The sequence below is a fragment of the Carcharhinus amblyrhynchos genome, chromosome 9 (genome assembly GCF_965287045.1).
Source record: "Carcharhinus amblyrhynchos chromosome 9, sCarAmb.v2.hapA, whole genome shotgun sequence".
In the NCBI taxonomy this organism is placed as follows: Eukaryota; Metazoa; Chordata; class Chondrichthyes; order Carcharhiniformes; family Carcharhinidae; genus Carcharhinus; species Carcharhinus amblyrhynchos.
In genome coordinates, this window is record NC_137332.1 from 477,102 (window position 1) to 492,508 (window position 15,407).

General features: G+C 45.5%; 1 protein-coding gene across 1 annotated transcript in view; it reads right to left on the reverse strand.

Annotated features, from left to right (window-relative positions):
* The window catches only part of LOC145348277 (noelin-3-like), a 49,074-nt gene extending 43,844 nt beyond the window's left edge, over window positions 1-5,230 (reverse strand). Inside the window, exon 1 of the mRNA XM_080196475.1 lies at window positions 5,087-5,230. The gene's annotated coding sequence lies outside the window, so the exon portion shown is untranslated. The remainder of the gene's footprint in view (window positions 1-5,086) is intronic.
* Window positions 5,231-15,407: the final 10,177 nt, after the last annotated feature.

A 15,407-nucleotide genomic window follows, 5' to 3' on the forward strand; every position in this document is an offset into this window, starting at 1 on the left:
ACAAAGGTGAGGTCCCTGAGGATTGGAGGATAGCGAATGTTTTCCCGTTATTTAAGAAGGGTAGCAAGGATAACTCAGGTAATTATAGGCCGGTGAGCTTGACGTCCGTGGAAGGGAAATTGTTGGAGAAGATTCTTAGGGATAGGATAGATGCAATAACCTCATTAGCGATAGACAGCATGGTTTTGTACGAGGGAGATCATGCCTCATAAATTTGGTTGAGTTTTTTGAGGAGGTGACAAAAATAATTGATGAGGGAAGGGCTGTTGATGTCATCTACATGGATTTTAGTAAAGTGTTTGACAAAGTCCCTCATGGCAGGCTGGTGCAAAAGGTTAAATCTCAGGGGATAAAAGGAGAGCTAGCTAGATGGATAGAGAACTGGCTTGGCCACAGGAGACAGAGGGTAGCAGTGGAGGGATCTTTTTCTAGCTGGAGGTCTGTGACTAGTGGTGTTCTACAGGGCTCTGTACTGGGACCTCCGCTATTTGTGATATATATATAAAGGATTTGGAAGAAGATGTAACTGGTGTGATCAGTAAGTTTGTGGATGACACAAAGATGGCTGCAGTTGCGGATGGTGATGAACATTGTCAGGGAATACAGCAGGATATAGATAGGCTGGAAAATTGGGTGGAGAAATGGCAGATGGAATTTAATCCAGATAAATGTAAAGTGATGCATTTTGGTAGATCTAATGTAGTGGGGAGCTATACAAAAAATGACAGAACCATCAGGAGTATAGACATACAGAGGGACCTGGGTGTGCAAGTCCACAGATCCTTAAAGGTGGCAGCACAGGTGGAGAAGGTGGTGAAGACGGTGTATGGCATGCTTACCTTTATAGGACAGGGCATAGAGTATAAAAGTTGGCGTATGATATTACAGCTGTATAGAACGCTGGTTAGGCCACATTTGGAATACTGCGTCCAGTTCTGGTCGCCACACTACCGGAAGGATGTGGAGGCTTTGGAGAGAGTGCAGAGAAGGTTTACCAGGATGTTGCCTGGTATGGAGGGTATTAGCTATGAGGAGAGATTGGGTAAACTGGGGTTGTTCTCCCTGGAAAGACGGAGAATGAGGGGAGACCTAATAGAGGTGTATAAAATTATGAGGGGTATGGATAGAGTGAACAGTGGGAAGCTTTTTCCCAGGTCGGAGGTGACGATCACGAGGGGTCACAGGTTCAAGGTGAGAGGGGCGAGGTTTAACTCAGATATCAGAGGGACGTATTTTACACAGAGGGTGGTGGGGGCCTGGAATGCGCTGCCAAGCAGGGTGGTGGAGGCGGACACGCTGGGATCGTTTAAGACTTATCTGGATAGTCACATGAACAGACTGGGAATGGAGGGATACAGAAGAATGGTCTAGTTGGACCAATGAGCGACGCAGGCTTGGAGGGCTGAAGGGCCTGTTTCCTGTGCTGTACTGTTCATTGTTCTTTCTATACATAAAATACCTGAAAGGTTATTACAAACATTTCACAATGGCTATCCCGCAGATTGAAGTGAAGTTTATTTATTAGTCACAAGTAAGGTTTACATTAACATTGCAATGAAGTTACTGTGAAATTCCCCTAGTCACCACACTCTGGTGCCTGTTTGGGTCAATGCACCCTAACCAGCACGTCTTTCAGACTGTGGGAGGAAACTGGTGCATCCGGGGGAGACTGACACAGACCTGGAGAGAATGGGCAGACTCCCCATAGACAATAACCCCAGCTGAGGATTGATCCTGGGTCCCTGGCGCTGTGAGGCAGCAGTGCCAAGCACTGTGTCAGCGTGCAGTAACAAACAAGTGTTCCACATAGATCAAGTTGTACTCAGAGATTTCAAAACAACTGTGAATCATGTGATACTCACCATGTACATTCATAGAACATAGAACACTACAGCACAAACAGGCCCTTCGGCCCACGAGTTGCGCCGATCACATCAACACCTACCAATCTATAGACCTATCTATAACCCCCAATCCCATAAAACCCCATATACTCATCCAGAAGTCTTTTAAAAGACCCCAGCGAGTTCGCCTCCACCACCACTGACGGCAGCCGATTCCATTCACTCACCACCCTCTGAGTGAAAAACTTACCCCGAACATCACTTCTGTACTTGCCTCCCCGCACCTTCAATCTGTGTCCTCTCGTAGCGACCATTTCAACCTGGGGAAATAGCCTCTGAGAATCCACCCTATCTATTCCTCTCAACATTTTATAAACTTCTATCAGGTCACCTCTCAACCTTCGTCTCTCCAGGGAAAAGAGACCCAGTTCCCTCAACCTAACTTCATAAGGCATGCCTCCCAGTCCAGGCAACATCCTTGTAAATCTCCTCTGTACCCTTTCAATAGCTTCTACGTCTTTCCGATAGTGAGGCGACCAGAACTGCGCACAGTACTCCAAATGAGGCCTGACAAGGGTCTTATAAAGTTGCAGCATTACCTCCCGACTCCTAAACTCAATCCCTCGATTAATGAAGGCCAGTACACCATACGCCTTCTTGACCACATCCTCCACCTGCGAGGCCGATTTAAGAGTCCTGTGGACCCGGACCCCAAGATCCTTCTGCTCTTCAACACTACTAAGACTCCTGCCCTTGATAGTGTACTCGTTCATCCCGTTGGTTCTGCCAAAATGGACGACTACGCATTTATCCGCGTTGAAGTCCATCTGCCACTTCTCCGCCCAGTCCTGCATCCTATTTATGTCCTGCTGCAACTTTTGACATCCTTCCAGACCATCCACAACACCACTGACCTTCGTGTCATCAGCGAACTTACTTACCCATCCCTCCACCTCCTCATCTAGGTCATTTATGAAAATGACAAACAGCAAGGGTCCTAGAACAGATCCCTGGGGCACTCCACTGGTGACTGACCTCCATGCCGAAAAAGACCCATCCACAACCACTCTCTGCCTTCTGCAGGCAAGCCAGTTCTGGATCCACAAGGCCAAAGCCCCTTGGATCCCATTCCCTCTCACCTTTGCAAGAAGTCTTGCATGGGGGACCTTATCAAACGCCTTGCTGAAGTCCATGTAAACCACGTCCACCGCTCTTCCTTCGTCAATGTGTTCAGTCACATTGTCAAAGAACTCAACTAGGCTCGTAAGGCACGACCTGCCCTTGACAAATCCATGCTGACTATTTCTGATCATGTGAAACCTCTCCAAATGCTCGTAAATCTTGTCCCTCAGAAGCCTCTCCATCAGCTTACCAACCACTGAGGTCAGACTCACATTCAATCTGAGTCACACAGTTGGAGAGGTTTTATACAATTTCCAATCCCTCGATGCACTCTGACTGATAGTGACAGAGAACAAAGAACAATACAGCACAGGAAACAGGCCCTTCGGCCCTCCAAGCCTGCGCCGGTCATTGGTCCAACTAGACCATTTGTTTGTATCCCTCCATTCCCAGTCTGTTCATGTGACTATCCGGATAAGTCTTAAACGATCCCAGCGTGTCCGCCGCCAAAACCCTGCTCAGCAGCGCATTCCAGGCCCCCACCGCCCTCTGTGTAAAATACATCCTGCTGATATCTGAGTTAAACCTCGCCCCCCTCACCTTGAACCTGTAACCCCTGGGAAAAAGCTTCCCACTGTTCACCCTATTAGGTCTCCCCTCATTCTCCGTCTTTCCAGGGAGAACAACCCCAGTTTACCCAATCTCTCCTCATAGCTAATACCCTCCATACCAGGCAACATCCTGGTAAACCTTCTCTGCACTCTCTCCAAAGCCTCCACATCCTTCTGGTAGTGTGGCGACCAGAACTGGACACAGTACTCCAAATGTGGCCTAACCGATGTTCGATGCAGCTGTAACATCAGACTCCAGCTTTTATACTCTATGCCCCGTCCTATAAAGGCAAACATGCCATATGCCTTCTTCACCACCTCCTCCACCTGTGCTGCCACCTTCAAGGATCTGTGGACTTGCACCCCCAGGTCCCTCTGTGTGTCTACACGCTTGGTGGTTCTGCCATTTATTGTATAGCTCCCCCCAACATTAGTTCTACCAAAATGCATCACTTGTGTGGGGTAGCTTGATCTTGGGATTGGACAAAGCTCAGCACAACATTGAGGGCCGGTGGGCCTGTACTGTGCTGTAACGTTCTATGTTCTAAAACTATACACTGTTCTCCAAGTGTGGCCTCACCAGCACCTTATACAGCTGCAACATAACCTCACTGTTTTTAAACTCCATAAAGAACAAAATTCCATTTGCCTTCTTAATTACCTGCTGCACCTGCAAACCAACTGCTTGAGATTCCTGCACAAGGACACCCAGATCCCTCTGCACAGCAGCACGCTGCAATTTTTTACCATTTAAATAATAGTCCATTTTGTTGTTATTTTTACCAAAATGGATGACCTCACATTTACCAACGTTGTTCTCCATCTGCCACGCTGACGCTGGACTACTAACCTGGAGACCCAAGGTCGAGCCAAATGGGGAACCGGATTTGAATCCCACTGTTGCAGACGGTGAAATTTGAATTCAATGAAAAAAATGGAATTAAAATTCTAAAACCATTGTCAATTGTCATTTGGTTCACTAATACCCTTTAGGGAAGGAAATCTACCATCGTTACCTGTTCTGGCCTACACGTGACTCCAGGGCCACAACAGTATCATTAATCTCAACTGCCCTCCAAGGGTAACGAGGGGTGGGCAATAAATGCTGCCCAGCCACAATGCCCAGTGTCCAACGAATAAATAAAAAGTGTCTCCAGATGTACAGCAATGTGATTATCTCTGAATTGCAATAATTGCTGTCCCAGCCAGTGACACTAAACTCATGACTATTACCACCTAGAAGGACAAGGACAGAAGACACCTGGAGACAGCACCACCTGGAAGTTCCCCTCCACCACTTAGACTTGAAAATATATCACCTTACATCACTGGGTCAAAATCCTGGAACTCCCTCCCTAACAGCACAGTGAGTGTACCTACACCACACGGACTGCAGTGGGTTCAAGAAGGAATTCACCACTGCCTTCGGAAGGGTATTTAGGACTGGGCAATAATGCTGGCCTAGCCAGCAAAGTCTACACCCCATGAATCAATAAGAGATTGATTTACCTTCTCCAGCAACTGGCGGAGTTGTCTGCTTCGAGCATCCCTTGAACACAGATTCTGTTCCGGAGCCACGACTGTACAAATACACCTCCCATCGGGGTCCTGGGCAGAGCTGTAAACTTGCCAGCCATCCTTCGGATTGATGGCCTGTGAAAACAAAGAATAAAGACTGGAGAAAGCAAACCAAAATTCAGCAACCCTCATACTGACATCATCGAACATAGAACATTCCAGCGCAGTATAGGCCCTTCGGCCCTCGATGTTGCGCCGACCAGTGGAACCAATCTAATGACCCTCCAACCTAAACTATTCCAATGTTATCCATATGCCTATCCACTGACCATTTGAACGCCCTTAAAGTTGGCGAATCCACAACTGCTGCAGGCAGGGCATTCCACGCCCTTACTACCCTCTGAGTAAAGAACCTACCTCTAACATCCGTCCTATAATTACCACCCCTTAATTTAAAGCTATGTCCCCTTGTGTTAGTCATCACCATCCGAGGTAAAAGGCTCTCACTGTCCACCCTATCCAATCCTCTGATCATCTTGTATGCCTCAATTAGGTCACCTCGTAACCTTCTTCTCTCCAATGAAAATAACCTCAAGTCCCTCAGCCTTTCCTCAGAAGACCTTCCCACCATACCAGGCAACATCCTGGTAAACCTCCTCTGCACCCTTTCCAATGCCTCCACATCTTTCTTATAATGCGGCGACCAGAACTGTACGCAATACTCCAAGTGCGGCCGCACCAGAGTTTTGTACAGTTGTAACATGACCTCATGGCTCCGAAATTCAATCCCTCTACCAATAAAAGCTAACACACCGTACGCCTTCTTAACAACCTTATCAACCTGGGTGCCAACTTTCAGGGATCTATGCACGTGTACACCGAGGGCTCTCTGCTCATCCACACTACCAAGTATCTTACCATTAGCTCAGTATTCTGTAATCCTGTTACTCTTACCAAAGTGAATCACTTCACACTTTTCCGCATTAAACTCCATTTTCCACCTCTCAGCCCAGCTCTGCAGCTTATCTATGTCCCTCTGCAAACTGTAACATCCATCCTCACTGTCTACAACTCCTCCAACTTTAGTGTCAACATAGAACATAGAACATAGAACATTACAGCGCAGAACAGGCCCTTCGGCCCACGATGTTGCGCCAACCAGTTACAAAACAATGACCCACTAACCTAAACCAATCCCTTCTCGTCCATAAACCTATCCACGGATCTCTTAAACGCCCCCAAACTAGGCGCATTTACAACTGCAGCAGGCAGGGCATTCCAATCCCTCACCACCCTCTGGGTAAAGAACCTACCCCTGACATCCGTCCTATAACTACCACCCCTTAATCTAAAGCCATGCCCCCTCGTGCTAGATTTCTCCATCAGAGGAAAAAGGCTATTACTATCCACCCTATCTAAACCTCTAATCATCTTATATGTTTCAATAAGATCCCCTCTTAGCCGCCTTCTTTCTAGCGAAAACAACCCCAAATCCCTCAGTCTCTCCTCATAGGACCTCCCCTCCATACCAGGCAACATCCTGGTAAACCTCCTCTGCACCCTCTCCAAAGCCTCCACATCCTTCCTGTAATGTGGGGACCAGAACTGCACACAATACTCCAAGTGCGGCCACACCAGAGTTGTGTACAGTTGCAACATGACGCTGCGACTCCTAAATTCAATCCCCCTACCAATAAACGCCAAGACACCGTATGCCTTCTTAACAACCTTATCTACTTGACTCCCAACTTTCAGGGATCTATGTACACATACACCTAGATCCCTCTGTTCATCCACACTATTCAAAGTCCTCCCGTTAGCCCTATACTCAACACATCTGTTATTCCTACCAAAGTGAATTACCTCACACTTCTCCGCATTAAACTCCATCTGCCACCTCTCGGCCCAGCTCTGCAACCTGTCTAAGTCTTCCTGCAAACTATGACACCCTTCCTCACAATCTACCACACCTCCGACTTTGGTGTCATCAGCAAACTTACTAATCCACCCAACTATACCCTCATCCAGATCATTAATAAAAATTACAAACAGCAGTGGCCCCAAAACAGATCCCTGAGGCACACCACTCGAAACCGAACTCCATTGTGAATATTTACCATCAACCACCACCCTCTGTCTCCTATCTGCTAGCCAATTCCTGATCCAATTCCCTAGATCACCCCCAATCCCATACATCTGCATTTTCTGCAGAAGCCTACCATGGTGAACCGCAAATGTCATCCGCAAATTTACTAATCCATCCTTCTACACCCTCATCAAGGTCATTTATAAAAATGACAAACAGCAGTGACCCCAAAACAGATCCTTGAAGTACACCACTTGTAACTGAACTCCAGGTTGAATATTTCCCATCAACCACCACCCTCTGTCTTCTATCAGCTCGCCAATTCCTGATCCAAACTGCTAAATCACCCTCAATCCCATGCATCTGCATTTTCTGCAGTAGCCTACCATGGGGAACCTTATCAAACGCTTTGCTAAAATCCATATACACCACGTCAACTGCCTTACCCTTATCCACCTCTTTGGTCACCTTCTCAAAGAACTCAAAAAGGAGTGCCCCAGGGATCTGTTCTAGGACCCTTGCTGTTTGTCATTTTCATAAATGACCTGAATGAGGAAGTGGAGGGATGGGTAAGTAAGTTCGCTGATGACACGAAGGTCGGTGGTGTTGTGAATGGTCTGGAAGGATGTCAAAAGTTGCAGCAGGACATAAGTAGGACGCAGGACTGGGTGGAGAAGTGGCAGATGGACTTCAACGCGGATAAATGTGTAGTCGTCCATTTTGGCAGGACCAACGGGATGAACGAGTACACTATCAAGGGCAGGAGTCTTAGTAGTGTTAAAGAGCAGAAGGATCTTGGGGTCCGGGTCCACAGGACTCTTAAATCGGCCTCGCAGGTGGAGGATGTGGTCAAGAAGGCGTATGGTGTACTGGCCTTCATTAATCGAGGGATTGAGTTTAGGAGTCGGGAGGTAATGCTGCAACTTTATAAGACCCTTGTCAGACCTCATTTGGAGTACTGTGCGCAGTTCTGGTCGCCTCACTATAGGAAAGATGTAGAAGCTATTGAAAGGGTACAGAGGAGATTTACAAGGATGTTGCCTGGACTGGGAGGCATGCCTTATGAAGTTAGGTTGAGGGAGCTGGGTCTCTTTTCCCTGGAGAGACGAAGGTTGAGAGGCGACCTGATAGAAGTTTATAAAATGTTGAGAGGAATAGATAGGGTGGATTCTCAGAGGCTATTTCCCCAGGTTGAAATGGTCACTACGAGAGGACACAGATTGAAGGTGCGGGGAGGCAAGTACAGAAGTGATGTTAGGGGTAAGTTTTTCACTCAGAGGGTGGTGAGTGAATGGAATCGGCTGCCGTCAGTGGTGGTGGAGGCGAACTCGCTGGGGTCTTTTAAAAGACTTCTGGATGAGTATATGGGGTTTTATGGGATTGGGGGTTATAGATAGGTCTATAGATTGGTAGGTGTTGATGTGATCGGCACAACTCGTGGGCCGAAGGGCCTGTTTGTGCTGTAGTGTTCTATGTTTGTGAGGCACAACCTACCCTTCACAAAACAGTGTTGACTATCCCTAATCAATTTATTTCCCTCTAGATGATTATAAATCCTCTCCCTTATGATTCTTTCCAAAACTTTGCCCACAACAGAAGTAAGGCTCACTGGTCTATAATTCCCAGGATGGTCTCTACTCCCCTTCTTGAACAAGGGGACAACAGTTGCTATCCTCCAGTCTTCCGGCACTATACCTGTAGCCAATGATGACATGAAGATCAAAGCCAAAGGCTCTGCAATCTCCTCCCTAGCTTCCCAGGGAATCCTTGGATAAATCCCATCCGGCCCAGGGGACTTATCTATTTTCATACTCTCAAGAATTGCTAACACCTCCTCCTTATGTACGTCAATCCCGTCTAGTCTAATAGCCTGTATCTCAGTATTCTCCTCGACTACACTGACTTTTTCCTGCGTGAATACTGACGAAAAATATTCATTCAGTGCCTTTCCTATCTCTTCAGGCTCCACGCACAACTTCCCACTGCTGGCCCTAATCTTGCCCTAACCATTCTTTTATTCTTGACATACCTGTAGAAAGCTTTAGGGTTTTCCTTGATCCTACCTGCCAAAGTCTTCTCATGTCCTCTTCTTGCTCTTCTTAACTCTCTCTTTAGCTCCTTTCTGGCTAATTTATAACTCTCCAGTGCCCTAACTGAGCCTTCACATCTCATCTTTACATAAGCCTCCTTCTTCCTCTTCACCAGAGATTCAACTTCCTTAGTACACCACAGTTCCCTCGCTCGAGCACTTCCTCCCTGCCTGACAGGTACATATTTATCAAGGACTCGCAGTAGCTGCTCCTTGAATAAGCTCCACATTTCAGATGTTCCCAGCCCCTGCAGTTTCCTACTCCACCCTATGTATCCTAAATCTCGCCTAATTGGTTGTTAAGGTTGTTAAGAAGGCGTATGGTGACAATTTCATGTCCCCTTTTTGCCCTCTTGATTTCTCTCTTAACTCTACTCCTACACCCCTGTACTCTTCAACTTGATCCCAGCTGTCTATGCACATCCTGTGCCTCTTTCTTCTTCTTGTCCAGGGCCTCAATATCCCGAGTCATCCAGGGTTCCTGCTCCTCCCAACCTTGCCCTTCACTCTAAGAGGAATGTATTTACCCTGAACCCTGATTAACACTCTTTTGAAAGCCTCCCACTTACCAGACGTCCATTTGCCTCCCCACAGATTCCCCCAATTAATTTTTGAAAGTTCCTGCCTGACACCATCAAAATTGGCCTTACTCCAATTTAGAGTTTTAACTTTTGGGACAGACCTATCATTCTCCATCGCTATCTTAAAACTAACAGAATTATGATCACTGGTTCCAAAGTGATCCCTCACTAACACTTCTGTCACCTGCCCTTCCTTATTTCCCAAGAGGAGGTCAAGTTTTGCCCCCTCTCTAGTCAGGCCACCCACGAACTGAATGAGAAATTCCTCCTGAATACACTCAACAAATTTCTCTCCATCCAACCCTCTAATACTATGGCTGTCCCAGTCAATGTTGGGAAAGTTAAAATCTCCAACTATTACCACCCTATTTTTCTTGGAGCTATCTGTAATCTCCTTACATATCTGCTCCTCAGTTTCCCGCCGACTATTTGGGTGCCTGTAGTACAACCTCATCAAAGTGATTTCCCCCTTCTTATTTCTCAGTTCTACCCATATAGACTGTCTGGGTGAACCCTCGGATATTTCCCCTCTCAGTACGGCCGTGATGTTTTCCCTAATCAAAGGTGCTACTCCCCCTCCTCCCTTACCTCCTGTTCTATCTTTCAGATAGCACCTGTAATTCAGAAGGAAAACATACAGTAAATGGTAGAGCCCTTAGAAATATTAGCATACAGAAGGATCTAGGCTTGCAGATCCACAATTCCCTGAAGGTGGCAACTCAGGTGGGCAAGGCAGTCAAGGCGGTGTTTGGCATTCTGGCCTTCATTGGTCGGGGCATTGAGTAAATCACGTTGCAGCTGTATAAGACTTTGGTTAGGCTGTGCTTGGAGTATTGTGTACAATTCTGGTCACCACACTACTGGAAGGATGTTGATGCATCGGAAAGCGTGCAAAAGAGATTTACCAGGGTGTTGCCTGGTTTGAAGGATTATGGACTATGATGAAATGTTGAACAAACTTGGATTGTTTTCATTGGAGGAGGAGGAATCATAGAGGTTTACAGCATGGAAACAGGCCCTTCGGCCCAACTTGTCCATGCCAGCCTTTTTTTTGAACCCCTAAGCTAGTCCCAGTTGCCTGCATTTGGCCCCTATCCCTCTGTACCAATCTTACCCGTGTAACTATCCAAACGCTTTTTAAAAAAATGAAAGGAGGCACAGGATAGAGGTTTACAAGATTATGACAGACTTGGAGAGTGGATAGCCAGAGTTTATTTCCTCAGGTTGAAGGGTCAATTACTCAGGGGCATAGGTTGAAAGTGAGAGGGGGAAAGTTTAAAAGAGATGTAAGGGGCAGGTTTTTCACACAGAGGGTGGGGAATGCCTGGAACGTATTGCTGGAGGTGGTGGAAGCAGATTGTGTAACAATGTTCAAGAGGCGTCTGGATAGATACATGAATAGACAGGGAATAGAGGGATATGGACCATGTAGAAGCAAGAAAATATTAAATGGGCATGTGTCGGCACGGATCTGGTGGGCCTGTTCCTGTGCTGTACTGTTCTATATATCCCTGTATAGGAACACCTGGAGGAAACCCACACAGATATGGGGAGAATGTGCAAACCCCACACAGACAGCCACCTAAGGCCAGAATTGAAGCTGGGTCCCTGGCGCTGTGAGGCAGCAGTGCTAACCACTGAGCAGCTTTTATTTTGCCTTATTCTAATAAAATCTGCCTCCCCCAAATCCAAAACCATTTTTTGTGGACCATCTTTTTCCTTTCCCATAAAAAAACTTAAGTCATATTGTCTGACCAGGAAACTCTCCCACATTTACTATCAGACATATTGGATAGTCAGCCTATATGAGCACATTACAAAAGCATCTTCCACACCCATCAAGTCCAGGTGTCCTCCAGAACCCACAATGCCTGGCCCAGAGGTAGGGATGTTGCCCACTGCATCTCTCCCAGTCTCCCCCAGTCAGTAGATCATATAGTTGTACTGAGTGTCTATATGCAGTGTGTTGTGACCATTATCTGCATCTTTCAGTATCCTACCTTCCTCAAAGGATGGTGACTAAATGAAGGATATTCACTAAAAGAACAGATTGAAAGTTACAAGTTAGCCAAGAAGGAGCTAAAGAGAGAGCTAAGAAGAGGCAGGAGGGGACATGAAAAGTCTTTGGCAGGTAGGATCAAGGAAAACCTAAAAGGTTTTCTATAGGTATGTTGGGAATAAAAGAATGACTAGGGTAAGATTAGGGCCAGTCAAGGACAGTAGTGGGAAGTTGTGCATGGAGTCCGAAGAGATGAGAGAGACACTAAATGAGTATGTTTTGTCAGTATTCACACAGGGAAAAGACAATGTTGTTGAGGAGAATACTGAGATACAGGCTATTAGACTAGACGGGATTGAAATTCATAAGGAGGAGGTGTTAGCAATTCTGGAAAGTATGAAAACAGATAAGTCCCTGGGCCGGATGGGATTTATCCTAGGATTCTCTGGGGGGCTAGGGAGGAGATTGCAGAGCCTTTGGCTTTGATCTTCATGTCGTCATTGGCTACAGGTATAGTGCCGGAAGACTGGAGGATAGCAAATGTTGTCCCCTTGTTCAAGAAGGGGAGTAGAGACCATCCTGGGAATTATAGACCAGTGAGCCTTACTTCTGTTGTGGGCAAAGTTTTGGAAAGGATTATAAGAGATAGGATTTATAATCATCCAGAAAGGAATAATTTGATTAGGGATAGTCAACATGGTTTTGTGAAGGGTGGGTCGTGCCTCACAAACCTTATTGTGTTCTTTGAGAAGGTGACCAAAGAGGTGGATAAGGGTAAAGCAGTTGCTGTGGTGTGTATGGATTTCAGTGAAGCATTTGATAAGGTTCCCCACAGTAAGCTATTGCAGAATATTGGGATGGTCTTATGAGGAAAGGCTGAGGGACTTGAGGTTGTTTTCGTTAGAGAGAAGGTTAAGAGGTGACTTAATTGAGGCATATAAGGTGATCAGAGGATTAGATAGGGTGGAGAGTGAGAGCCTTTTTCCTCAGATGGTGATGGCTAACATGAGGGGACATAGCTTTAAATTGAGGGGTGATAGATAAAGGACAGATGTCAGAGGTAGGTTCCTTACTCAGAGAGTAGTAAGAGCGTGGAATGTCCTACCTGTAACAGTAGTGGACTCGCCAACATTAAGGGAATTTAAATGGTCATTGGATAAACATATGGATGACATTGGTATAGTGTGGGTTAGATAGGATTTAGATTGTTGCACCAACCTATGAAACCATCGAGGGCCGAAGGGCCCGTACTGCGCTGGAATATTCTATGTTGTCCAGCGTTCTTGCTCAATGTGCTTCCTGGTGGTTCAATTCTTTAGTGGTATTAAATTCAATTCTTTTGTGTACCTAGGCCAGCCTGGTTTGACCAATTGATTTGTAGATTAAAATCCCCCATGATAATTGCTGTACCATTTTTACACTCATCAGTTATTCCTTTGTTTATTTCTTGTCCCACCATGATGTCATTATTTGGTGGTCTATAGTCTGTGCCTATCAGTGACTTTTTCTCCTTACTATTTCTAATTTCCACCCAAATGGATTCAACCTTTTTCCCATAGAAGCTGTATCATCTCTCACTGCAGCCCAGATATCATCCTTAAATATATATTAAATATTTTGTGGTATGATTATTGGAACTACACAGTAAGATTTTTAGATTTGCTGGATTCACTTCAGCATTTCTCAAGATAAAGGCACAGCTGTTGTAGTATGGTGATGATAGTTCTCCCCTTCATTGGAAAAGGTATCTTGCCAGACTCGGTAGCTTTCTACTTGGGGATCCAAGGTAAATACTACTGTAAATTTGCCAGATATCTTAAATATTCCTCTGTAACATTAATAAACTTATTAGAAACAACATTATACTCACTTTTCCTCGAACCACCAATATTGCAATTACCATCAAAAGGGAATTAAATGTTCAGTTCTTTGGTTAGAAAATGATTCACCTGACAAAGGGGCAACACTCCGAAAGCTCGGGCTACTAAATAAACCTGTTGGGCTTCAACCTGCTGTTGTGAGACTATTTACTCTATCATTTAGAAAAGATATTGTCTCAAATCATCTTTTGTATCTAAACTTGAAAACACATTTCCATGTATCTTATATAAAATAACATTGGATAAAAGCAAATTACTGCGGATGCTGGATTCATAAACCACAAGACAAAGGATCATCTGGACTTGAAACATCAGCTCTTTTCTCCCCTGACAGATGCTGCCAGAATGCTCAGATTGTCCAGTATTTTCTCTTTCAGGTCGCTGAAAGTGGCAATGCCGGTGGAGAAGGTGGTCAAGAAGGCATACGGCACGCTTGCCTTCATTGGCCAGGGTATTGAGTTTAAAAATTGGCAAGTCATGTTGCAGCTTTATAGAACCTTAATTAGGCCGCACTTGGAATATAGTGTTCAATTCTGGTCGCCACACTACCAGAAGGATGTGGAGGTTTTGGAGAGGGTACAGGAAAGATTTACCAGGATGTTGCCTGGTATGGAGGGCATTAGCTATGAGGAGAGGTTGGAGAAACTTGGTTTGTTCTCACTGGAGCGACGGAGGTTGAAGGGAGACCTGATAGAAGTCTACAAGATTATGAGGGGCATGGACAGAGTGGATAGTCAGAAGCATTTTCCCAGGGTGGAAGAGTCAATTACTGGGGGGCACAGGTTTAAGGTGCGAGGGGCAAGGTTTAAAGGAGATGTACGAGGCAGATTTTTTACACAGAGAGTAGTGAGTGCCTGGAACTCATTGCCGGGGGAGGGAGTGGAAGCAGATTTGAAAGTGACTTTAAGGAGTGTCTTGACAAATCCATGAATAGGATGGGAATAGAAGGATATGGTCCCCGGAAGGGTAGGGGGATTTAGTTCAGTCGGGGCAGCATGGTCAGTGCAGGCTTGGAGGGGCCGAAGGGCCTGTTCCTGTGCTGGAATTTTCTTTGTTCTTTGTTCATATACTCTTCATTTTTGAGGAGCAATTTTTAGAGTTATATTATCTGGGTTGTTATAATCCAGCTAAAAACTGTTCAAAAGGCTATTGGGGGATGTTAATATTCTCTTTAAATGGTTCCTTTCCACTAGGGAAAAGTCGATCAATTCTTCAGATCTATTTGAGTGTCTGTGAGGTCGCTCTTTCTCAGGCTTAAGTCCTGATCCGGAATACTCCCAAGAAAGAACTCCAATCCACTTCACAATGCAGCAGAATTATCAACATTAATATTGAAATATTGACAGTTCTGTTCTCAGTTCTCACATTGCCTGAAAGTAACAGCTTTAATGAGCAGATATTGTCTGAGAACCTCCCCTCAAATATCTGGATTCTCAGGGCCCCGAGATCTGTCAAACACAAATTAACGCTCACATAAATAATTTGGGGAAATTTTGTTCTCCTCTAAATCAAATGAAACAGTTCAATTTTTTTGATTCTTTAACCTGTTGATATCAATCCTTGCTAATGTCAGGGATTTAATATGAACACACAGCTGGGAGCTGAAAGAATGATGAAAAATACCAGGCGGCAGCTCCTGAACCCACTGTGTGCCGGCCCACAAGGGGGCAGCATTGC